Here is a 27241-nt window from a genome sequence, read left to right on the forward strand (position 1 = left end):
CCTTATCAAACCACAAGAAGTGCACAGTTAAACTGAAAACCTGGTGCTTCGATGATTTAAATCAAAAATGTCAAGTTTCAGAACAGAAATGATCAAATTCAGCTTAGTATGTTTTAACTGCCACTAAAGTGCATGATGTGTATCCTTACAATCTCTACGAGTCTACAGACTTGTAAAAAAAAAAAGAACAACTATGAAAGCATCTGAGGCAAAACTTTAAAAGCCAGAGTTTCACATTTTCTTACAGACAAATACACAAGAAACGCGAATGCTTAAAAGCACACTGGGATTACACATACCCTAATCACCAACATCACTGAAAAACAGGAACCTCTCCTAAAATCCCCACTCAAGAAACCCATTTTGGAACAGCTTCTCATCCTAGCCACGCAGAACCTTAATATATTTTGAACCACTGGACACTGTGCCCCTCATTCCACTGCCCAAACCCGTTTGCTTTTAACAACCTTCTGCCTTCAGTGGGCACCAGGGTAGGACTTCCTTGCCCAGACTACAAATAAGGAAATACAGACACAAAGCTACTCTGTGAATGCACACATTTTAAGTAACATCCTCAACACGGCTGGTTCAACATGGCCTAGGCTTCCATCAGAAAACAGACTTTCTCATTTCTAATTCACGTATGCATTGGCCAGGTGCAAAATGGATGACCTGATTGAACTGCAGGCTCTGAGCTGGAAGCGAATTTTCACACTTGCAGAAGGATTAACCTGTGAAGCCAACACCCTCCACCTTCAAGGTGAGCACAGGAACTGTTTTTACACAGTCCCAGCTACTTTAACTGAAGTCAGTCAAGTCCACCCAAGAAAACACAAAGACACGCAAGCTACTCCCACCAGAGTCAACAGTTCACACACACACACACACACACACACACACACACACACACACACACACACACACACACACCTTTCCTTTCCTTCTCTCCACTTCCTCAAAGAGCAGGAGCAGTGGGCTCAGAACAGGAGGAAACATTTCTTCCCCTTCTTCACACCCAGAAAAAGAAAATCCTCCTACTCCCTGTTGTCTTTTAGTTAGGAGTAAACTAGATCTTTAACGTTAAGCTCTTCTACCCAAGCCTGCAGATCAAAGTTTAGGGTAAAGAAAGAATGGACTGAAGTGTTTTATCTTTAGTTTCTTAGCCTTTTGTTGCAGTCACAATGGAGGAGAAACATGCAGACTGGGCTGCCAGCTGCTGGGCAGCACAGAGCACTCCAGAGGCCCGAGTTCCAGTCCTGGCTGAGTTACAGCCTTGAGGCTGTCACCACCACATACCCCATCTTCCTCCGTCTACTCAATGCAGGTGGTTAAATTACAGGACCACTTGCAGAGTTCAAAATATCCATGTCCTGGGGTTAGACACACTTCATGGGTAGACGTAACTCTGTGATCACGCTGATCAAGATGTGAGATGATACTTGGATTTGTTGAGTGATTCTTCAGGTTTCCGTGTAGTCATTTACTCATTCAGCAAATATTTACTGAACGTGAGTGTCCCAGGTAATACTGTAACTGAAGAAAGTCATAGCACACACTCTGGAAAAGCAGCTCTCAAACCCTGACGACACTTTTCACTGGCCGACAGCTGAGTGAGAAGTGAGAGAGGTGACTGCATGAGCAGTACGCACAGCTACAGGAATTCATCTCCATTTGAATAAAGCCTGCCCTTTATTTAAGACCCTTTCTACTTTTTGGGTGCCAAAGTACCCCTCTTATAAAATGAAAAGAGTGGCAATAGGAAAGGGTTTTGGGGTTTTTTTTTTTAATGTCCCAATTTGACAAAAATCAAAGTCCTGCATGTCAGACCTCAACTTTTTTTTAAAATCTGACAATAATCTGACATTTGTCAGCTTTGGGGAACTCCACTTTTCTGTAAATAATCTCTCCCCAAAGACACCAATCCTAAACTCCCAACAACTCTGGATGGAAGACAGCGATGTGGGTGCACTTCCCTCACGGGGTAACGGCATATACTGGAAATTCCTGTCTTCTGACAATTTAGTTTCAACTTTTATCTTTGAAATGTTCAAATATCTGGGTTAAGTAAGTCGTCATCAGCTTCCAACACAAGACCCAAAGGAGTGGTACAGGAGGACGCTGGAAAAAAGTCTTCAGAGAAAGAAGAGCTTCGGTTTTGCCCGAGAGGGTGAACAGGATGGGGCGGGAAGCTGGGGGATGGACGTCCCAGGCCGGGGGTCTTCTGGTGGCAAAACTTCCAGCCAAGGGACAGAGCCTGACAGTCACTAGCTGCGCCCAACTGCCCGCGGCCCAGGGTCACAGCAGTCCTTTCTGTCCTCTCAAAAGGCACCGAGACAGGCCGTGCCTCCAGCCGCCAGGGGCAGACCTCCTGCCTGCTGGCTCACTGCTGCCCCCCAGTGCCCAGAAAGGGCCGCAGGGTCAGCCTCTCAGGAAACGGGCTCAGCAGGACAGGTGTGCAGAAGGACTGTGCCGGTCTCTGGCCACTCACCAACCGTAACGGACTTGACACTAAGATTAACTTGAATGTTCATCAAGCCTTCTACATGGCTGTCTGTGGCTGCCACCTAATGACCATTTCCTACATTGTTAAGAAGATAATAAAAAGCGAATCGTATATAATCGTACCATAAAGTTGACGAGTAGAAGCAAAACTGCATCACTTGGACTTATAACCCCTTTTCTCACTGACCTGCCAAGCCTAAAATGCAAGGCCTCCCGGGGTCATCTCTCACAGCAAACGCCGTCAACTCCTTTCCATTTTACTTACTTATTTACTTTTGCCTAAGTCGTGCGGCGGCAGCACGTGGGACCTCAGCTCCCTGACCAGGGACGGAACCTGGGCCCCCGCCTCAGGAGTGCGGGGTCTTAAGCCCTGGACCCCCAGGAAGTCCCTGCCCTCAACTCTTGACAGACACTCAATGCAGACAAAACGCTTCCTTAAACTATAAACCAGTAACTACCAAGGCTAGACTGCTCACCAAAAATCAAAAATCTTTATATAGAGTGCCCCTACTCCCAAAGACCTGAATAACAACTTACGAAAAACAGACATTCTAACCTCCCTCCTGCTCATGGTGACAGAGCCCCAGCCCACCTGAGGGAAGTGTGAGCGCACAGACCCCCAGAATCCAACAGTAACCGATGGGGCTGAAGAGACCTGTCTGTCTCAACAAAGAACGGGAGATGGGGTGCAGGGGGAGACGTCATGAACCAACAGGCTCACTCTAAACGCTAGTTTGCAAAAGAGGTAGCCTTCTGAACACGCTAAGCTGAGCAAAAGGTGCTCAGCAAAAAAGTTTTCCAGTATCTAAATTTTTTTTAACTTTTCCTCAGGTTAAACGACAGCACTCAACTGTCAGCCATTTACTCCTCAGGCACCTGAAGCAACAGGTTATTCAGTATAACTTTCTACTTGGAGAGAAAACTAACCAAGTTATATTGTGATCACTTCAGTAGATACTTTTTTTTAAAATTTACCACAACACAAGCTTTGAAAAGAAAGAACCATACTGCTGTAACCACCTAAAATAAAATGCAAGTCTGGTGTTCTTTAAGCCATTTATTTTTTTAAAAAGCAGATACTCATCTGTGAGTAAAGTTACTATGAATTCTGCCAATGCCTACAGACCTGGAAATTAGCAACTACTACCCACTCTGTAACGCTCAATGAGAAGCACATAGTTTGTGCTTACGCACATACTCATAGAAATTACAGGTGAATGCCACCCTGCTGACCAAGTGACTTGGAAATACCGTTCTTTATGTACAGTTGTTCTCAAACCAGTGACCTCAAAGACAGCACACCCCAACTGAACAGGTTATCTGACATGGAAAATCTAGCATGGTGTGCAGCAATCAAGTATTCAAAGTCCTCAAAACCTGTTAAAAACACATAAAAATTCTATTTATAGCCAAGTAATTTGCAGTATTACAGCAAGTCATCCAAGCTACTAAGGTATCTAAATAGATGTTGAAACATTCAGTCTAAACAAACTGCTAGTCTCTGGCCGATTCATTTGTATCCTTTAAACTTCAAAATTATCTCCAAGATCTGGTTAGGAAACTGACAATTTTTCCACGGTTTTCCTTGTCTATTGGACACACACTATTTTTTCCTTAGTCTGACAAGTGAAGAGAACTCTTCATAGCAACCTACAGTGGTGATAAAACCCACCGACTAAATCCTTCAACACTATTTCAAGGAAATCACCAAGGTCACACCCACTGAGCAGATGGTCAACCTGACTTTCCTAATATAGCTGTGGAAGGATGTTTAAAAGTTAAAGAGAAAGAGTAAAATATTCAGCTTATATTCAACACCACAACCTATTCGAAAGTGAATGATTATTTAAAGGCAGAGCCTGAGAAGCTGTGACAAGACAGTTTCACTGTTGAAATTCAGTGTAGGTGCTCAGTTCTGCATGGGAGACCAAGATAGGATAGAAATATAGTCCTGCTAGCACATTTGCAGGTTATGACGACGAACTCAGCCTGATTCCTCCTAAATCAATTAAGACCAATAAAGGATCTTACTATAAACTTAAAGCATCACGTATTAGCTTTAGTTTCAGTAATATCAACATTAACAGATACTGTGGCCTGTAAACTGGCTTTTAAAAATTCCATCTTGATGTGAAAGAGAACTGTAAGGGAAATTAATTTTTTTATTTTTAATTAAGCAAGAAGCATTGCTATCAGTGAGTTTCTATTATTACCACTTAACCAGTATTACCTTAAGTATTTAGAAAAGATTTTGAAGAGGACTAAAGATAATTTCAACAACAACAACAAAAAAAGTGTATTTTTAACTATACAGAGAAAATGCTGCACACACAGATAACTGTGTATATAAATATATATATATTTGTATTTCTGTATGTACATGTCTACACACATAAACAAATCACCATAACCATTACACTACCCATTACCCCCTACACACACCTCTTTTTCCACAGAGCCAAGTGATGAGTGTTCTTAATTACACCCAACTTAACCCGACTTCAGATTACACATAAACAAGGGCAATGCCTTTTAAGGCACAAGACCTTTCTTTAGCCACATTTAAATATTCCCCTCCCTATCTGTTGAGTAAATACTAAAGCTGTACGTCTGGCTCTTTCAAATCACCTATTTGCTTTCAAAAAGAAGAAGAAGAAAAGTCTACCTTCAGTTAATATAATCACTGCTCAGTAGACTTACACACTGAACTGAACTTATCCGCCGACCTAAAAACACACAAAAATACTTCTTCTGGTGTAACTGAACAGTTCTGAGGTTATCCTGATTTGTTACAGGCAGGAAATACAGCAAGAAACAAGCGTTTCTCCTAAATGCTGACTGGGGAACAAAACATACCTGGACTCTCCCTCTCCAGCCCATAGACCCGTATGCTAAACTGAGGCTCCCTGACCCTGGCAGCGAGAGAGAGCACGGCCGGCTCTCTGGGAGCCCCCGAGACCCTGGCAGCTGACTGCAGGCCTGCTCTCCTGCAGAAGCAGGGGACCCTGCAGGCCAAAGGCCACAGGATTAAACTCCTTCTCTCGTACACAACTTATTCAGCTGTCTTTTCGGGTTTGGTAATTTTATTTCTCAACTTTATCATAAAATTACCAAACTAGCCCCAGATTTCCAGTAACTCAGTTATGCTGTGACCCTGGGCAGGAAGTAATGAGGCTGTTCAGAACAGCCCGCCAACAACGCTCTAACTTTCTAAGGGGTTCTGATGGGCGTTCCGGTGTAAAGGAGGGGTGCGTTGTGGCACCTGGCCGGCAGGGGTGCCCCTCCGTGTGTTGGGAAGATTTCTGTAAGAATTGAGCTTACTCACCATGAGCTGCAGATTTTAGGAAAGGATGGTTCTCTACCCACCCCCCCACAGCCCTCCCACTTCCTCAAAGTCAGATTTCTATCTGCCCTCACGGCCTCCATTCCAAATCCTCCGCCCTACATACCGCTGCAAATTTGCCTAACTATAGGAAAAAGCTGGAGCAAAGAATCCACATCACCTTCCTCCCCAAAGTCACCATTCCACCAGCATGTCGGAAGGGTTAACTCTGCCCCCTCAAAGTCAGGCTATTCAGCTGTAAGGCTCAAGCTTCCCTCCCCCAAATTTAAGAAATTTCCTGCAGTCTTTGTGCAACTCATCCTTTCTTCCACGTGCATTTAAGCCAGTCAGCACCCCTCCCCCAAAGACCTGGAGAGGAGGCAGCGAATCAGGACCCTTCCACGGTCACCACTTCCATTTACATGCTGTAACCAAACCCTTCACTAGTTAGAATATTTAATATGATTGGGATTCCTTCAATTCCACTTCAGTGGCTGTTCTGTAAATATCTTCCAGGCTGTTTTTTTTCATTTTGTAACACATCTCAGTAATTTGAAAACTACTCAGTGTATTCCACATGAAGTCATTTAACTTAAAGTCTTCTTATATTTATTTTATTCTAGTGGAACAAATACTCATCAGTTGATAACACTGTCTCCTGTGTTTCACTCTTGCTGTGTAATTCTTAGCCTGAAAATACACAGCCATTGTTCAGTTCTTTGACAGCACCTTTCCAATTCATCTATTAAACACACCACTACACAATTAAGCTAAAATAAGAAATTAGAAACGAACAATTTAAAACACAGGCAGTAGTGGCATCTGTGAGCTGGAACAATCTGAATTTTTTTTTAACCAAATGGAAACAAAGCTTCATGTAGAACATAAAAAAAAAAAAAAAAAGGTCCAATCCTTTACAGTCCTAAGAAAAGGCCTTTTTAAGTAGTAGATTTTAAGCAGTCAAGAGTCATTAAAACTACTCGAAAGTTCTTTCCAACCAATATCATGTCTGGAACAACTGTGAGAAGAGAATATAATTTTACAAAGTGGGAAAACAGCACATCTTTTGGGACCCCCGAGGCTCTAATCAAGCACAGCAGAATTAAGAGTGCTCCAGGGTTGGGCAGGCAACCCTGCTGTGGCAAAAACAGGCCATTTCATCATAAATGTTGTTAAAAGACAGAGAAGTGATTAGCATTTATCTGGAATGAGGAGACAGAGGGACCCTGGCCTTGCCAGGCCATTATATTCCTTAATTATTTCATCACTTTGTAAGTGACTTGATGACTGAGTTCTATTTTCAGATTTCCTCTGAAAAGGACCACTGGAAGGGGCTTTTATTAAAACAGGCCAAAAATGGAGGATTAGGAAGAGAACTCTGACCAGCCTCTGCTTAAACCTTTACTGGCAAAAGCTAACCCTAACCCTCCATCTTCCTCCCTTACCTGGGAGGCGGGGGATCAAGCTGTTATCTAAATCAATTCTTCAGGGTGACCGGGGCAATATTTTCTGCAAGCTTTATCTGAATGGTGTTATCAGTTCCTTTTTTTGATTAAGAAGTGAAAGGGAATAATATGAACCCAAGTACTAAACCTAGGTCTCACAAATTAAAAAAAAAAACCAGCAAAGGTCAAACAGCAGTGTTTGATGGTGTTGTGAAGAGAAAAGCACTGAGGTTGGACATGAAAGAAAAAAGTATGTGTCCTTTACCTAGAAAAGCCATGCTCTCCCCCACTTCCTCCTGCAGCACGCAAATGAACGTGCAGTTCTAAAGGAGCAGCCTCCCCCTTCTCACCAAATAATTAAAATTCCAGACAATGAAATTATAAACCCTCTTCTACCAAACAAGCCAAAAAATGGTCAATCTGGCTTGTAACTAACAACCACTGCATTTTTAAGTAAGTCACTGCCTCTTGATTTCAATACTTACATAACTGATTCAAAATGGCAGCAATTTGGGGTGGGGGTCGACTTCCACTAAAACACCAGGATTAAACACAAACACACACACACACATCACTACAGTCTTTAGAATATGAAACAAAACACTATTTAAAATAAATAGGACTTCTCAGAAAAAGTCAGCTACCATTAAGGACACACCTTAAGAAGTCCTTAGCACACATTAACTAAGCAGGCACAAACTAGGGGTTTGACTGTTATATTTTTCAGACAAAAAGCAATTAGGTTACCACTCTGCTCTTGTCACTAGGGCTCTAAAGGCTTTATGGAAAACCTAGGTCTATTACTCATTCTCAAAGTATTACCAAATTCATTGTTTTAAATCTTATTTGATTTCAATCAATCAAGGCAGTCCATCAGTCCCAGGAGGGGGAAAAAGTACACTACGGAACATTTTACACGTACTTCTTGACACATACAAAAGAGAAGGTGAAAGGCTTCCTTCCAGACCCCTACCTAGTGGCCAGGCCCGGCGGGCAGCTGCTGTCCCCCTGCCTTTTCTTTTGTTGAGCTTAATCTCATGTCAACTCATTCAACCAACTCAAAAGCGATGAAGACATTAATTGAATCAACCTGAACTAAATCAGACCTAGGGTTCTTAAAACATACAGCTTAATGTTTCCAAACGATCTAGAAAACTAGGAAACCAGCTAGCTTGCACGGGGCTCAGTAACACAGGCCCCCAGACCTGCCAAAGGATCACTGGACCCGCCATGTCTTCAATACACGTTAAGGAATGTTCAAGCTCAACACTCCAAGGCCTATAGGCTGATCCAGAAAGATAAATTGAGGCTCAAGGAATTTCAAAGGGGAACCAGCGCACCAAAGCCTCACACTCTGAAGTGACTATTCTTTTCTTGGAAAACACAACAAAAAGAGAAGAAAAGTTTACACTGCTCCAAGTGTGAACAGACTACTTGGGGGCCCAGAAGTGGCCAGTGATGGCCTTTTCCTGCTCCTGTTAATAAGCCTTGCTCGAAAACTTCCCCTCCCCAGCCCCGGCCCACCCCACCCCCACCCACCCGCCCAAGAATGCGGCTTCCCGTCCTCGGTGGCCCTACCCTGAATCCTAAAACGTGGGTTTCAACCCCGGACCTGGACATCTATCCCGACCCCGGGGCGCCGGTCCCGGCCTGTGCACCCCGCAGGCCAGGTCTGGCCCCCTCCGAGCAAGACCGCCCGGGCCGCCCCAAATCCAGCAGCCTCCCGGAGACCCCAGCAGCGCCCTCCCCTCTGGCCCCCTGCCCACCCCCTGGGGCTCGCCTTTTGGGGCCAAATCAAGAGTGAAGAGGGCTCTACATCTGAAACTGAGCGGTTTCGCCACTCAGCGCCTCCTGGCAGAAACTTCCCTTTTAAAAAAAAGAAAGAAACACTTTTAGGCTAACATTTCAATCCCTCCTGCCCTTTAGAGTTCCTACTTCTGCTTCCAGCTGGCTTTTCGCGTCCCACTAGAATTGAGTGATACAATCTTATAACGTTTAAGGGTTACTTTTTTTAAGCTGCTTTTTTTTTAATCTCTTAAAATTAAAAGGGAAAAAAAAAAAAAAACCGTATCACACACATCCAGGAAACGCGGCCCGGTGCACCGCCTGCTCTGGGATGGGCAAAAGCCGGGACTCCCGGAGACGGGTCTGGGGGCCCCCGGGGGCTGGCCGGGGTGCGCGCCCGGGTCTGCGGCGCGGCCAAGCCCCTCCCTCGGCCCGGTAGACGCGCCCTCCGCCGGCCCGTGCGCTCGGTCCCGGCCATTGTCTGCGGGGGACGCCTGTTAGGACGCACTGTTTTGCCCGTTCCCAACTTGCGCCGGCCCCTCCCGGGCCATCGCCGGGGACCCCGCGCCGGCCCGCCTCCCCCCGCCCGCCCGCCCGCCCCCCACGGCCAGGCCAGCCACCGTGGGGACCCGCCGGGCGGAGCCACCCAACTTTTCAGAGGAGCCCCCGCCCAGCCCCCCGCAGGGCCCCGGGCTCGCCCGCGACCCCGGCCGTGCTGAGGTCCCCCGGAGTGAGCGCGACGTCCACACCGCCGGTGCACACCCGGGGCTCCCCGGCACCGCGCCGGTGGGATCGCGCGCAGCCGGGCGGGGAGGGGGCGCCCGAGAGGGGCGGGGTGGAAGGCAGGGGTAGGGGGCGGGCTCGGGGGCGCGGCGCCCCTCTACCTGCGGCGGCCGGCGTCCGCGGGAGCAGGGGCGGGGAGGCCGGGGCGAGGGCCACGGCGAGCCCCCCCTCGGCCTTTTGTGCCGGTACCTCCGGGCCCCGCGCCCGCACGGGGCCCCTCGCCGGGCCAGAGCCCGCGGGCGAGACCGCCTGGGGACCCCGCACCGGGGAGCCCCCCCCACCGAAGGCGGCGGCCCCCACCCCAGCCCACCCCCGCCCGGAGAATTTGGGGGCCGGGCTCACCTCGGGCGCGGGGCTAAGGTGAGCGGGGCGGGGGTGCTCACGGGGGGCCGAGGCACGGGCGCCCCCTACTCGTCCGCGCGGGGACAGTGCAGGCGCGGGGGTCCCCAGGGCCGCAGGGCCGCGGCGCGTCCGGCGCACGGGGACTGTTGGGTCAGAAAGTGCTCGCGGAGCAGCTGTTGCGCCCGCCCTCGGCCCCGCGGCTCCGCTACGCCCCGCCCCGCCCCGCCGGCCGCCGGTCCCGCCCACAAGCCCGCCCCCGGGCCACGTGACGCGCGCGGCGCGCCCCCGCCCCGCCCCCCGGACGTGGGCGCGGGCGCGCGCCCGCGGACCCCGCGCCGCCGGCGCACGCGCGCGCCCTTGCCCGCCCCGCCCCCCTCCGCTCCCGCCATCCGGCCTCACGCGGCCCGCGCGCCGGCGGTTCAGTGACAGGTACGCGGGGCGGGGGCCGCTAGGGCCGCGCGCAGGCGCAGTGCCGCCGCCCCGCCCCCGCAAGGTGTGCCCGGACGCCGGGTCAGCGGCGCTGCCCCCGGCCAGGACGGGCCTTGACGCCCATCGGGGGGGTCAGGAGGCAGCTGTGCACGTTTTGTTCAGGTTTTCCTCAGGCATGAGAAAGGTCCATGAGATGAGATGATTAAATGTCTCTCAAATGTGCATCTGCACACAACTTTCTTTTAACTGTCACTGTTTTTCTGAAAGGGCTGAGCTTGCGCTGGTCCAACTTGAAATTTCTAAACTTGGCCTAGGTTCCAAGAATCATCTTGGCTTTGATAGAAATCCACATGGGTGAAATCAGACTTAAAGCTGGCGACCAAAAGCAAAATAAGCCTTCTCCCTCGCCTTAACTGAAAGCGTTTCCCAACTATTCTTTTTGTTCACACACACGCACAAAGGTTATGATTCCGAAGGCCAGGGATATTCCCCCCCAGTTTACGTAAATCCCAAGGAGGAACCACAGAAGCAGTAATCACATTCACCAAGTTCTCTGCCTCAAGATGCAAACGAATGCAAAAGTAAAAGCTATGCAAGTCCCCACAAACGAATAGCTAAGTGTGTTTTTTTATTGGCCTTCAATGTATCCAAAATGGAAAAACTTAAAACGTATCAAGAAAGGCCCTTCAAGTATATATTTAGTAAGTCAGTACCCCAAAAAGCCCTACCTAAATGCTCCGCTGGTGAGCAGTGCAATCCTTAATAAAATAGGAAATGGAATTTGAGAGACAGTTTCTTAGCAAAGGGGACAAATTTGCCCAAGTGTGATGTTTTGCTGTCATTTTATATATAACTACTAACCCCACATATGGTCTGGTTAGTCTTTTTTTAAAAGGAAGTGAACCAATTACTTTCTCATTCTTAGTTAATTAGCAGTGCCAGAAGTAGTCTTAAGCCAGAACTTTTTTTCGCTCAAGTACACTGATATTGATCACTTCATCACTTCCAGTACTAGAGTTCCTTTTCTCAGGAAAGATGAATATCATTCTTAAAAAATTTTTTAAAGTCTTGATAGTCACGTCCCAAAACACAGTCCAAAGACACACTCTTCCTAAACCAGAACCTTCATTTAACTTATCAAAACAAATGACTCTGGGCAGAACTACAAAACAAAGAAACAATGAGCAAGTGAAACCAAATTGAGTCCTCACCGAAGTGTAGCCTCACTCTACATGTTAATGGATAACCTTTGAACTCCGAAACCTTGAATGCTGTAAACACAATAGCACTGAGAGTTAAAACTCCTAGTGTCAAATGCAGCAAAAAGAAAAGTCCAAACTTTTCAGGAGGAATAGGGAAACGATCAAAATGTTGGACAAATCATCGTTTCACGAAGAACAATGAGGCTCTCGGCTCTCAGACCTTGTTGCTACTGAATTATTTTCTGAGCAAAAAAAAAAAATGGTGCTTTTTCCTATTCCCTCACAGAGCTGCTACTTTGTGAGCCTAATAGCATCATATGGTTTGTTAGTTACTGGTTTGTTAGTTACATCATATGGTTGTTACTCTCCCCTCCCCACACTCTGGCCTGGCCAAAACAACAACAAAAAACCTTATTATGCTGTGGCTTTTAAATTGAAAGATAATTGTATTAACTAAACTGTCCGCTAAGAGTTTTATAGGCGATCCTTATGTTTGAGCAAAGAATTACAAAGAACCTTGTTCCTGGAGACGTGCCAACAAAACTGGGAAGTCGTTGCAAAATTCTGCCAGTGTCTGAGAGCTGGGTTGCAAACACGTACTGTGTTTTTAAATGGACAACAGAGTGAGCTGAATGCGCTGTAAGGGCGTCTCGTGAGCCACATTCGTCCCTTATAGAAGGCGGAGACCCACACTTCAGATTTCCTTGGAAAGCATGTATGGTTAAAACAATTAAGAATGAAAACTCCAGAAGCAACAGGAGGACACTGGGAACACTCGGTTTTGTAGTAAAGCTAAGAACTCATTATTATCTTATGAAATGAAAATCGAAAATCGAGCGTTGGGCTCCATATACTTAGCTCCGCCCACGCGTAATCCTGTTTTGCCATCACCACCCCCCAGCTAGACTCTCTCTAAACGAGTCAGGTGCTGCAGAGACGCAGGCGACACAAACAATGGAGCCAGAAATGTCCCTTCCAATGTGAGCTGATGCTCCTGCTCACGCGTTATTCGGGGAGAGAGGGAAGACCCCACTTCACCCCTTCTTAATGCCACACACATCAGCTACACCTCCTTTTTCACAGTTATCCAAGCAGACCAGCCCTCCTTAAGATCTATTTCCCAATGTATGCTTATAAAATCGCACCATTATCTCTGATCTAATCCTCGTGATAGGAGCCCTCTGCCTTTAGCTAACTTCTGATTTTCTCTCCAGCTCCTCCTGCCTGCCACCGCATTCTCAGCTTTCTAACAAAACAAAACCAAACCCCTTCTGATTTGCTATGTTTAACGTCCACTGGCATCACCATTTGAGTTAGCCTTAATGAGAAGGAGAGAATGCCAGTACTATCTTACTTTCGCAAGTATTTGTTTCACTGTGGAACTATTACAGAGAAGCGATTTGGAAACTGTATGTAAATCCAGGGGCTGAAACGGTGCCAAGACAGACTTAAAAGAATTCAGTGTTCAGAGCAGGAAAACCTGAAAAACTGCAATGAGGAGTTAGCAGGAAAAGAAAATGAAAAAGTTAGGCAAACCCTTGCCAGCTCTGCAAACTACAAGGGACATTTGAGAAGGAAGCCGGGGCAGCTCTTTTAACAAGACTGAAGCCCTAAAGGAAGCAGGGATCACCAACCACTCCAGGGAACACGAAACTTCTCTTTTCTATGAAGTTTCTTGATCCCCTGAAGTCATCTCACAATTCTAAATGCCGTGTAAAACCTCACAGCAGTACATGATAGAAAACAAATAGCAGACATTACCTTTGAGAAGGGTAGACAGGGTCTGGAACCAGGGGGGGCCTCTTTCTCCCTGAGTTGGCCCCGTCCACCTGACTCGGAACAATACTGGAAGAGATGTGATTGCTGGTTTTTATAAGCAAACCAAAAAAGGGAGGAGCCACGAATAAGGCTCAATATAAATAGAGGTTAGATGCAATCCCGACTTGACTAACCAATCATGACTGGTAACTTGACTGAGGACCCTCCCCCACCCTACAAGCACAACTTATCCACAGCCCCCTCCACTATCCTGCACGATTGGTCCATGGAGGTCTCCACTCAAAGTGTCAATTAAACTTTCTTGACAAATTACACGGGTCACAAATAAAACAAACTAGAGGATATAGCAAAAAAAAAGAAACACTCAGATACAGACAAGGAGCTGGTGGTTATCAGTGCGGGACGGGGAGGGGCAGGGGAGAGGGGGAGGGGCAAGACGGGGGAGGAAGATGAGGGCTGCAAAGTACTCCACCGGGAAGTAAACAAGGTACAAGCATGTAGTGTACAAGCCAGAGGACAGGGCCGGCATTCTCCACCCACCATAAATGGGCTTAAAAGCTTTGAGTCACTTTGTATGCCTGAAACATACAATACGGTACATCAGCCATACCTCAAATATAGGTATTGACATATATATATAAACAGGTACGAGGGATGTAGTATGCACCACGATTGATCTAATTAACACGACTGATACAATTAACATGATTGATGTAGTTAATGTTATCTATGAAAGCAAAACAGTAAATCCTGAGTACTGGTCACAAGAGAAAATCTGCCTGTGTGTGTGTCCGTATGAGATGATGGGTGTTCACTAAACTTACTATGATCACTTCATGATCGTTTTCTAAGTCAACCATTACACTATACACCTTAACCTTACACAATGCTGTGCGTTGAATATATCACAATAAAACTAGAAGAAAAATAAATTACATGGGTCACATAACATTTGGAGCACCTCTTTAAAGCTTGTCCTCATCGAATATTCTAGATGGGGACCCATGGGGTGAGGAGGGGGTGCCAATAGGAGAGGAAGGTAACTGGCATGTCCTGAAATCCAGTTTTCATCATCATCTCAAAACAGGGAACCATCTTCTATCTGCCCACTTATGCCAAAATCTAGAAATCAAACTGTGGTATTTCATCTCCATCCCCCCTACACACACACCCCGCCTTTATCCATCAGCAGGGCCTGTAGCTTCCACCTTAATATATCTCAAACCTGCCCACGGACCTTCATCTCCAACACAAGGCTGCCCCACAGCACCGAGAGCGCTCACTCCTGCCAGTACACCATGGTGTCTGCAAACTTCTTCCTTTCTAGGTTTGCCTTAATATGTTCTCCACCCATAGCCCAAGAGATCTTTTTACAGTGTAAATCAGATGGTGTCACCACCCTGCTTAACAGCTTCCTACTGCCTCAGGAAAAAAGAACAAGCTCCAGGGCCTGCCTGCCAGCCCCGCCGATCTGGGCCCTGCCTGACTCTCCAGCCTCAAGTCTTGGCAAGCCCGTCACTCAGAGCTCTAAGCTTCAGCCTTCTCTCTGACCCAGAGTCTCCAGCCCTGTGGTTCCCTTCGCCTAGTTCTCTCTCCCGAGCCTTTCAAAAAATCAGCTTCTGTTCCTCCTGAGAGGTTTAAACTCTCTCTGGGCAGGGAGCTGTGGCAAGATGTTGGAATGTCTTCTCTCCAGTAATCCAATCTTGGGCTCAAAATATTCCTGTTTCAACCTCTAGACAGTTGGATTAATCCTAGAATACTATTTCATCGCCATGGGTTTCCATTCCTGATCCATAAAATGGTGTGACGGAGGGAGAGAGGGGGAAGTAAATCTTAAAAAAAAAATTTTTTTTTTAAATTGACGTATAATTAAGGAATTCCCTGGCAGTCCAGTGCTTAGGAGCCAGAGCTTTCACTACAGTGGCCCAGGGTTCAATCCCTGGTTGGGGAACTAAGACCCTCCCCCAAAAAAGTATAATTAATTTACAATACTATGTTAGTTTCAGGGGTATAGAGCACAGTGATGCAACATTTTTATAGGTTATGTGTGTCTGTGTGTGTCCGTTCAGTCACTCAGTCACGTCCACTCCATTTAAAGTTTTGTGATTTTGGCTAGAGTCTTGTAGAAGTAGACCCTTCTCATCACAAGGAAAAAATATTTGTAACTATGTGAAATGGTACGTGTTAATTAAACTTATTGTGGTCATCATGTCTAAAATATGTACATATATCAAATTACTATATTGTACAATTTAGGCTTATACAATGCTATAATGGTAATCATTTGGGCTTCCTGGGTGGTTCAGTGGTTAAAAAAAAAACCTTCCTGCCAATACAAGAGGCGCAGGTTTGACCCCTGGGTCAGGAGGATCCTCTGGAGAAGGAAAGGCGTCCCACTCCAGTATTCTTGCCTGGAGAATTCCATGGACAGAGGAGCCTGGAGAGCTAAGGTCCGTGGGGTCGCAAAGCGTCAGACACAGCTGTGTGCCTGAGCACAAAATAAAACTGGAAGAATTATATAATAATATCATCATTTATATAAATATTTCTGTTCATATGAGACTTGAGAGAGTTGAGACTGCATGAAGCTTGTAAGCCCAAAGTCTGGCGGGCCTGGCACCATCGCGGGCACCGGAGCCCGAGCTCACAGTAAGCAAAGCAGACGGAGCTCTTGCCCCTTTGGAGCTTGCTTTCTTGAGGGAGGCAGACAACACAGGCTCCGTGGAGACGGAAAGAGCTTGCTGGTTTTTGGACTGGGGCTCCTTGAGGAGCAGACCCCGCCAGCAAAGCTTTCTAAGATGAGGCGCAGAAGGTGAAAAGGCTCAGGGCGGAGGACGGGCTCCCTGGGGAGGCCACTGCAAGGGGCCCAGCGAGTGAGAACAGGGAAGCAAGGAAATAATGAGACAGAGGCAAGGACTGGCTTCTGTGGGGTTTTTTGGTGGCACTGGGTAGCATGGAGGACCTTAGTTCCTGGACCAGGGATCGAACTCGTGCCCCCTGCAGTGGAGATGCCGAGCCCTAACCACTGGACCACCAGGGAAGCTGCAAGGCCTGGTTTTTGGACCTGGTAGCAAGAGATCAAAGATGGTCAATTCTCTGGTCTTGCTTTACTTTATCTCATCTGCAGTCCCTGACAGAGTCAACCCCTTCCTCCAAACACCTTCTCCTCTGATTCAGGACACAGCCTGTCCTCCTGATTTCCACCAGTCCTCACTGGCGGCTCCTTCTCCATGCCCTCGCTAGCTCTGTTGCCCTGACTCCAGATTCTGAAGTGTTCCAGGATCCAACACAGGAGCCTGGTCTTTTTCCTAGTCATTCTCCAAGTATTTCATCCTGTCCAATGGCTCAAAATACCATCTACAAGGCGCCTAAATTTGTATATTTCCCACCCAGACTTCTCCCCTCAAACCCCAAAATATATTTCCAGCTGTCTACTCCAGCTCCATTTAGATGTCCAGGAATTATTTCTGGATTTCAACTCTCAGACCTTCGCCCACAATCCCCCACCACTAACGTATCCATAAGACCATAGAATCGTATGAGGCTCTCCGGGAAGGGAATGCAGATGGAGAAGAAAGGTCCCGTAGTGAGATGGGTCAGCCGCTGACACTGACACTGGATCACGAATCCCTGTCAGGTGCCCCCCAGCTCAAATCGATGCCCTCATACTCACCATTATAGCAATTATTCCTTCCTCGCCCCTTCCTACTACAGCCTAAACTCCATAAAAATACATGACACTGTGATTTGTTCTCTGCTGACATCTAAGTCTCAGTATGATGTCTGTCTACAGCAGCAATCAATAAATGCATTCCAGACAAATGAATATAGAAATAAAATTAATGTACAGAACTCACATGATTCAAAGAGATGACTCACTGGAAAAGACCCTGATGATAGGAAAGATTCAGGGCAGGAGGAGAAGGGGACGACAGAAGATGAAATGGTTGGATGGCATCACCTACTCAATGGACATGAGTTTGAACAAACTCCAGGAGACAGTGAAAAACAGGAGAGCCTGGCATGCTGCAGTGCATGGGGTCGCAAAGAGTGAGACAGGACGCAGCAACCGAACAGCAGAACTCAGCTGCAGTAAGATCCAGCCAAAAGGGACCTGAAATTTGAGTGTTTAGGCCACTCACAGGGGTCTGGGCTGTTTCCTCATATGTACAAGGCGGCTTCTAATCTCTATTCATCCTGCCTAGCTCGATGGTTGGGTTGCCCTCCATCATACCAGAGGGAATCTATAACAGCAAAGGATTGCTACCATAACTCTTATCTTGACTGCTCAGTATCAGCTCGGCAGGGGGCTCCGCTTTTGTCTGGACTCGACTCTGAATATTCTTGGAACTCAGCCCCCTTGATGACCTTTTGTTGTTCAGTCGCTAAGTCCTGTCCTACTCTTTGCGACCCCATGGACTGTGGCACCAGGCTCCTCTGGCCTCCACTATCTCCCGGAGTTTGCTTAAACTCACGTCCATTTGACCTGAAACCCGACAGGTCCTGTACTTTGCTAGAAGAGCATTCGGAGGCTCTGAACTCACTTTTCTCTGGTTTGGATGAGATGATTGGTGTAGTAAATGGTTTATATAGTTGGTTGGTTATGAATTTTATTTTCTTTTATGTTTTTGGTCTGAATCAGACTGTTAACTCCATCAAAATGGGGACTTGTCCAAACTCACTGCCAGCAGAGCCTCCTGCACGTCTCTGCCATGGGATGGGCTGTGTGGACTAAACCACCAAGCCTTAAAAAGCTTCGTGCCAGAAACGGGCCAACCTGCCGAGAAGCGCTAGCGTTAACAGGGTTCACATGTGCTTCTCACTTTGTAACTCATTTAATCCACCTAACAATTCTGCAAGGCAGGGCCTGTGCTTTCCCATTTGTATAGACAAAGAACCTGGGCACCCAGCGATTAAATAGCTGGTAATAAGCAGCAGAGCCAGGTGCCTACATTCAGCACCCACCACCCCTAGGGCCTCTGTCCTCATCCACAGACACGGGGCCTCCCTCATCGTGGGGTCCCCTGCCTGGGCCTCCCCCTCAGCGCCTCTCTCCCCTGCCCCTCACCCCAGTGTCCTTCATCACAATGGCCTCCTTTTCCTGTGCAGACACCAGCGAGGCCTCACCCAGCACCTCATGGTATCCCCCCGGGACCCTGCGGATGTACTACGAGCACAGAGTAGATGTTCACTAAACGCCAGATGCCAACTGAGGACGAGTGCTGTGTGCCAGGCACTTGCCACCTACTGTCTCACTACGCTCTCCCAGGAACACAATGAAACGTTGACTTCACTGATTTCAGTACAGACGTGTAACACGTATTCAGCCAACGGCACACACACCTACTGTGAGCCGCGCGTTCTCCCCGCGTGCTGGGGAACAACTGTCAGGGAAGTGGACGCCGACAAGCACATCTCTGCCACACCCCAAGCTCCTTACGACTCCAAAGTCCAGTCTGGGGAGTTCCCTGGTGGTCCAGTGGCTAAGATGCCAGGCTCCCAGGGCAGGGGGCCCAGGTTCAATCCCTGGTCTGGGAACTAAATCCTGCAAAGTGCAACAAAGAGTTGGCACACCGTAACGAGACCCAGCACAGCCAAAAAAATAAATAAATATATTTTCTTTAAAGTCAGATCTGATCATATCCGGGCCCTGCCCCGAAATCCCAGTGTCTCGAAGACAGACAGAATTTCTGGTAAGGCCTAGTGGGCCCTCTGAAGACTTTGGACTTTGTTCTGAGAGCACTAGTCTGCCACTGAAAAAAAAAAGTGAGACTGAAAGAACTATCAAACTTCAAGTGTTTCTTCCTCGAGAGATTATCTCCCAAAGGATCTCATCCCACTTAAAAAAAGAAGCATGGCAAAAAGCAAAGAAGTTACAGTCCTCTTACTTCAAGACCACATTCTCCTCCCCTTGAGGGTAGGAGCTCAGGCTCAGCCCTGCCGCCCTGATCACCACACCTGGCACCGGCTGTAATCTGATCAATCTTCACCCCTTGAGTTATTACTGCCTTTCCTTTTTTCTTCTCCATTGCCTTTTTTTTTTAAATTATCAGATAGATGCTCTATTTATAAAAATAAAATTTTATTTTTACATAACACTGAGCAGAGTTCCTGTATGATACAGTAAATCCTTATTACTTAACCATCTTATGCCTTTCTTTTAAAAAAGAGGAAACTGAGGCTCAGGAGCCTTGAGCAGGCTGTCTGAGGTCACACAGCTAACAGCCTGATTCCCCATCTTCCAGATGAAGGTCAGTGGACCATTTGAACCCAATGTCAAACCTCAGCTCTGTCACCAACCTAAAGCTCCTAAAAATGAACCCTGATGCACACTGTTGACACTTATCTCCTGAATGTTCAGCCCTGAGCAGCTCTGGGGCAAGGTTGAAGCCTCCTCGCCCAGCCAGCTTCCCCGCCCCCGTCCTGGACCGGCCTCCTTTCGCCGGCTGCCCCGGGCTGCTCCCCTCCCACCGCCGTCACTCCCTGGCCTTCCCTTGTCCCCAGCGTAGCTCCCCTAACAGTCTGCAAGTCTCCTGTGAAGGTACTGAAGGTAAGGAGGAAAGGTCATGCAAATCACGTCCCAGCAGCAATTAGCAGAGTGCTTTTCGCAGAGCTGGGAGGCAGTATATGTTTGTAAGATGAAGTCTCAAACTTCCATGCCTCCCCTTTACACTGCCTGTCAGAGCTGATCAGTGCGGAAGTCTTACAACTCCTACCATCTCAGAATCTCTCAAACGCACCCTTTTCCTTTTTTATTTCCACAGTCCTTGCTGCTTGGCTCATTCTGATCTGTGTAGCAGTCTCATAACCGATCCTCTTGTCCCTGTCTTCTTAACCCAGATCACCTGTTCCTGAGCCCCACCAATAACCCCTGCCACTGCCCTGTGCAGTGGAGATGCGGTAAAATCTCCAGTTTTACCAAAATAAACCATAGTTCCCTCTCTCAGGGAACAAAACTACACGCGGCCCCAGCCGACCTTTCGGCCAGGTGCCTTCCATAAGTATCTATTTGGGAGCACTCCTCGGTCCCAGGCACTTAGCTAGACAGTACTTAAGCAGTGAGATACAAAACGGACTGGATTCCTACCCTTGTGGATCTTACATTTTAACAGGAGAAATCGTAAACAGATTAATACATAAGCAGAAAAGCATGGAATTAGAATACCCGCTCTAGAGAAATAACCCCTCAGTTACATAAAGAAGCATGCCCAAGGATGTTCACTGCAGTATTGTTTATAGGAGTGAAACACTGGAAACAACCCGTGTCCATCAAAAGGAAAACAGCTGCGTGCGCTGTGCTCTATCCGAACTGAAGAATGCGGATAGCAGCTGGGAAGAATGAAGCAGTACGGTCAGGTCGCCAAGACGTGGTGGAATCAAAGGACAAAGCTGCTACCTGTGGCTGAGTTATGCTGATGTTTGACAGAAAACAACAACGTTCTGTACAGCAACTATTCTTCAATTAAAAATTAAAATTTTTTTTTAAAGTTGCAAAAAGTAATGCCATACTTTTTTAAGAAACATATACACAGTAATGTATTTTCCAAAGGAAATACATGTATATTGTATATTTATGTGTATTATATAAATACGTATGTTTATATTTATATATATATTTACATATACATAAATACACACATCCACATATACAGTATATATTTAACAATGTACATTTATATGTATTACGTTATGTATATGTACACATGTGTATACATATACACACGCATATTTGTGTGTGTGTGATGTAAATATATTTATGAACACACACATCATAAGACATATCCATGCTGATCATTTCTCAATATACATAAATAACCAAATCATTATCTTGTACAACCTGAAACTAATACAATGTTACACATCCTTATATCTCAATAAACAAATATATAAAAAAAAAACAAATATATATATATGCAAATACACCAAATTTGGCTAATTCTCAAAAATGGGCAAGGATCCAGGGCACTTGGGTGAGAGCTAAAATTTTAATCTCTTTTCATGTAAAGCATACACATATGCCTACTAACAAAAAATTCCAAATTGTGTGGAATAACCTCAGAAATTAAAAAAAAAAAAAACCAGGAGATAAAATGTTTAGTACCCCCACCTACCGCCGTTTCATGAACAGGAGAGGCAGCGCTCTCTGCTTACCCGCCTCCCTACTCCGGCCGCCTGCCTGTCAGCCTGAATGTCTCCAAACGCACGCGCCACCCGTGTGCACAAGGCCCCCACAGCCCCTGCCCACCCCCAGGGCCGCTCCAGAGGCCTCCACCCTCTTTGTTCAGTCACCTTCAGCCCCTCCTTTGTGACACCGGCTGGACCAGGCTGAGCCCGCCTGTGTAAACTGCAAGCCCCTTGAAGGGAAGGCCAGTTTCCTCCATGTCGCAGTTGCTGGCACACAGGAAGTGGCTCAGTATTTAGCTGTTCTATTTAATTAAACCCTGGAAAAGGAAATGGCAACCCACCCCAGTATTCTTGCCTGGAAAACCCCATGGAGAGAGGAGCCTGACTCCATAGGGTGGCAAAGAGTCAGACATGACTAAAGCGACTTAGCACATTGCACATTTAATTAAAAGAACGTGCTCTTAGCTGTACTATTTAACTAAATAAACATGCTCCCTAGGCTCCTTCATTCACGCGTGCATTTTCTCTCCTGCTCAACAAACGTTTATTAAGCACCTACTGTGTACCAGGCACTGTTCCAGGTGCTTGGAATGCAGCTGGAAAGCAAACCAGTCAAAACGCCTATCGTCACAGAGTTAGCATTTAAAGTTCTACCGTGTTCCATTAAGTGCCGGGACTCCCCTGGCGGGCCGGTGGTTAAGGCTCTTCACTTCCTATGCAGGGATGCAGATTTGATTCCTGGGCAGGGAATTAAGCCCCCATGTGCCTTGTGGCGTGGAGAAAAATAAGGGAAGAAGCGGTCAGGAGATGAAGGGGGGAGGGGGTGTTAAATAAAGAGTCTGGAATGACTTCATGGGGGCAGGCATCTGGGTAAGGATCTGAACAGGGTGGCAGTGGGAGCCATGCGCACCCCTGGGGAAAGAGTCTAAAAGGCCGGCCCTGCAATGACCTTAAAGGGTATGTGATTCAAGGAGTAGAAAGAGACAAATCAGAAAATGAGAGCGGTGGTGGCGATGATATCAGTTGCCTGGGGCCTTTGGGGTTTTAAGAAGATAGGATTTTATCTGAATGTGCCTGAGAGCCATTGAATGGTTTGAGCAGAGGAATGATTACCGGGTACTAAGAAGCTTATTAAAGAGATGGTAAAAATGAAGAACACTCCTAAAATAGTCAAGCAGATAGTCTCCTTTGCCAAAAGCACTCAGATATTTGTGTGTTCATATTTTCAGGCGACTTTGATGACAACGATAGTAATAGAAGACATAAGAAGGATAAGAAGACAGGAAAAAATCAAACAATTTATTGAGCCCCTGCTACGTGCCAGTCTTAACACCACACCTAATGTGCCCATTCGGGCTGTTACTGAGTTCTCCTGATAACCTATCTATATTTATGTAATTATACATGAGTTTACATATAAATTAAGTATATTTAAATTCATTTGCCAGATGAGGAAACTGGAGCCAGCAGAGGTTTGCTTTCTGACTTACTAGCTTAACTTCCTTGAGGTTCAAAAAGAATAAAATGAAATTATAGCCCGATTTGATTCCAAAGCCCACGCTGCCACATGCCATTCTTTCTTATCCTAAATTGTTGACCTTGGCCTTGGGAGAACAGAGGATAATACCAAGGCTCGCTGACGGAGCACTTACTCCGGTGCCAGTGCACTGTATGCACCACATTTGGACACCCAGGCCGACTTAGTGCCCCCTTCACACACACTAGAGACCTGCCACTGAGCCGTCACGTGGACGGTGGTTAAAGGGCTGAGCTCATGAAGCTGGGTTCACAGCGAGACTCTGCACGACCCAGCTGTGCATCCTGTCACCTCATTTGAACTTTCTTTGCCTCTTCTCCCCATTTTACAGATGGAGGTGAGAATACCCAGTGACAAGCGTATTTAAGAGAAATGAACAAATCCTCCCCTGTAAAAAGCTTTGGAGACAATGTGTCACACAGCGGGCTTCCCAGGTGGCTCAGCAGTAACGAACCCGCTGGCCAATGCAGGAGGCGCGGGTTGGATCCCTGGGTGAGGAAGACCCCCAGGAGGAGGTAATGGCTACCCACTCCAGTATCCTTGCCTGGGGAATCCCATGGACAGAGCATCCTGGCAGGCTACAGTCCATGCGGTCTCCAAGAGTCGGACACGACTGAGCCACTGAACTGGACTGAACTGAATATTATAAAGATTATCGCCTATGGCCACAGAAGCTCAGCCACTGCAGAACCCTGCTAAGGCGCTTCTCCACGGGTTAGAGAAGCAAGCGTATTCATAGCAGGTGAGGGAGAGAAAAGGCTTTGGACCCGGACTGCTCTCTCCAGAACTGAGTCGCTTTCAATCATCTTTAGTCCACCCAACATGGACTAAGCAAGTGAAATCCTGTGAAAAATCAGAAGGATACCTTAATCTGGGCGATCTCTCCGGGGTTCAGAGACAGTCTCTCAGTATCCCCTGGGCATCTTCTCCCAGCGGAAGGTCAAGGAGGCCCCCTGAAGGACAAGCTGGGAGGTGAGGGGCAGTGGGGAGGGATGCAAACAGCAGCCTCCAGACTGTAGGTGCGCTCTCTCAGGCCACGCCGCCAGCAGGGCAGTGGGAAATGCTGGAGAGGAGATTAGGGCCAGGGCCACACCCTAGAGAGGCACAGAGTAGCCAAAAAATCCCTGAGTCTAGACGAGGGATCACACAGCTGCCCTAAACCTCTGGAGCTGGTTAATCCCGCCCCAAAGCCTTCACCACTTCACTTTCAGCAGCTCCCAGCACCAACGCTGCAAGTTTCCCCCAGAAACCGGAACTGAATCAAATGCCGTCCCAGAGCCTTCCTGGACCCACATCCTGACTGCACTGCCCAGAGACCTCAGCCCGATGGCTTAGCCTCCCTGTCTCATCTGTAAAATGGGAATAATGAGTCCCCAGTGCTCCGGATACCTTTAAGGCTTAAAGGAGCTGATGGCAATGGGACCTTAAAAACCTTAAAAGTAACTCAGTAAACGTCAGCCAGAATGACAGGAGTCATCCTTCTCCCTGTCCTAATCAGCTCTTCAACTGAACTAATCCCCTTGGCCTCTTTGACAACTTTTTTTTTTCAAATGTGGTTAGCACATTTTGTTGACATATTTTTACAAATACCAAGCCTGCATGTCCTCTTAAAAATATTTTAGGAGATTATGTTTTGTTCCCACTTGTGGCTTCAGCAAGTGGGATGAAAACAGTGTAAAAGTAAATGAGGAAAAAAGGACCATCTTTTCTGAATTTTTACAAAAAGAAAGAAAAGAAAAGAATGAAAGATTCAGATGCTCTTAAAGACTATCTTGCTATTTTCTTATCAAGATCCTTTTCTCTTTTTTTTTCCTCCCCCATTAACACAACAGTAATGACATAGCCTTTCTTTCTTCCCTGTTTAAATTTAAAAATCTGACACATAAATTTCTCCAAACTAATACAATTGAATTTTCTATAACGATTTGTAACTACTATGCTATGTCCTTTAAATAATGCTGCAAACAGAAATAAACAAGTTTCTCAAGCACTTGTGCCTGAAGTCAAGGAATAAGAACAACGTGTCCCCAAGGAAACAAAGTAGAATTTGGACTCCAGGCTAAAATGGCTCTGCCTTAATCCTCTGTTACCCGGTACCACGGGGCTGCGTTTACAGGAAGCGCCTGCCACCAGAAGTTTTCTGCTAGTTTCCAACCCGATTTCAACCGTATTTTTGCATCATCCCCTCAGCCATATGGAAACAAAAACACTGAGCTTAAAAAAAAAAAAAAAAAAAAACCGTAAAGATCGCTGACCTGTTCCTTTCTGCCTTCTCCAGGATGGGTACAGGCAGGAAGAAACGCCGGGCGCCCCTCCCCCTCCACGGCTGGCTTCCCGGCCGGTAGAGACTATCTCATTACCACATTTTCAACAAGCAGCCCGGTTTCCTCGTTTAATCAAAGTTAGTTTGCGCTTGTTTGGCAGTCTGCGCATGCCAGCTTTTTATGGCTATAGAAAATGTGTATTTATTTATTTTGAGATGGCTCTGACCATATGACACAGGAGTCAGCCCCAGCCTATGATTTATAAGAGCTCTGAAAAGCATTGCCTTTAAACATTTTAATAGAGGCTCCCTCATCCTTTGTAAGTGGAAGTGTAACTTGGTACAGTCCTTTTGTGAACAACTCGGTGGCACAAGTCAAGGGTCTTACAAACGTTCATACACGTGGATGCAGCAACAACACTCCCGAAATAAACCCAGAGGCAACAGCCCCATCAAGGAAAAGGTGTCACGAACAAAGACATGCATGGCAACAAGATTCACTATAAGGAGAGGAGCAGTACACACACACTCTCTCCATGCCCATGTGGAAACACACAGGAATAGCTAATCATCCAAATTGTGCCCCACTTTTGCACATAGCCATTTTGAAACCAGAAAGTTTTGAAAAATAATGCCATTGGGAAATAGTTAAAATACCAAATGGAAAAAATCAAGATGCAAAATCATATTTTTCATAAACTATGTCTTTTTCTTAGTAAGCAAATAGCACATAAGAATACATAAAACTGTTAAAATTGGTTTTCTTATCAGGGAAATTTGAGCATGGACTGTACATTATGTGATAGCGAGGACTTATTGTTCATTCATTCGCTGTGATAATGGCATCTTGAGTTACTAGGAAAAAATGTACACTTTTTTAGAGACATATATTGAAGAGTATAGGAGGAGAATGGCATGATATATTGGAATTTATAATGCTTTAGCAAATTTCAAATAGGAGAGAACTGAAGCAAATGTGGTTCACATCTTGAAACTGCAGAACTGATTCTCTCTATTGCTATGTTCATTTCAAAATTTCTTGGTATTTCCCTGGCAGTCCAGAGGTTGAGACTTTGCCTTTCAGTGCGGGGGGTACGCGTTCAATCCCTAGTCGGGGAACTAAGGTCCCACATGCCTTGTGGCCAAAAAAACAAAACAGAAAACAGAAGCACTACTGCAATAAATTAAAGACTTTTAAAATGGCCCACATCAAAAAATTTCTTGGAAAATTTTTCTATTACACATTTTTTTAACGGTTATTTTTTGATCACGGGCTGTGGATGAACTTTTCCTACCTCCTCTTTTTCTCAAATTATTTTTCTCTTATATGCCTGTATAACCTTTGGAAAAAAACAAATTAACATTTATTTTACCAAAAAGAAATTACAAAGAGTTGACAGTCCCACAGAGATGTTTTTATTGCTGTGCAGTAGTCGTGAATCGTCAGAATACTCCGATAAGCCTAGGCACCTTAAAATGCGACCTCATAAATCGTCCAATTCCTCTCTGTGGGTTGCACCATCTGAGACGATGCTGTAAATATGATCAGCTGATAACAAGGCCAGCTGCAGAGAACCATTTTTAAGATTAGGAACCATTTACACACACACACACCACCTCCTGCCTCTTAAGCGTTAAGAGGCAAGACATTCTGGTTTTATTTCCAAAGTTTCATGCAAGAGTCATGTAAGCAGCAAGCAGCCCAGAGTTCCACATGCCGCCAAGCTG

General features: G+C 46.4%; 1 protein-coding gene across 4 annotated transcripts in view; it reads right to left on the reverse strand.

Annotated features, from left to right (window-relative positions):
- ZNF217 (zinc finger protein 217) overlaps positions 1–25584 on the reverse strand; it is a 39107-nt gene extending 13523 nt beyond the window's left edge. Inside the window, exon 1 of one of the 4 annotated variants that reach the window (XM_070801907.1) lies at positions 25506–25584. The gene's annotated coding sequence lies outside the window, so the exon portion shown is untranslated. Of the gene's footprint in view, positions 1–10179; positions 10383–13571; positions 13703–24115; positions 24139–25505 lie in introns of those variants that run through there. The other 3 variants (XM_070801908.1, XM_070801906.1, XM_070801905.1) reach the window with 3 other exon arrangements.
- Between the last annotated feature and the right edge of the window lie 1657 nt (positions 25585–27241).

Source organism: Bos indicus, chromosome 13 (assembly GCF_029378745.1).
Source record: "Bos indicus isolate NIAB-ARS_2022 breed Sahiwal x Tharparkar chromosome 13, NIAB-ARS_B.indTharparkar_mat_pri_1.0, whole genome shotgun sequence".
NCBI classification, from domain to species: Eukaryota; Metazoa; Chordata; class Mammalia; order Artiodactyla; family Bovidae; genus Bos; species Bos indicus.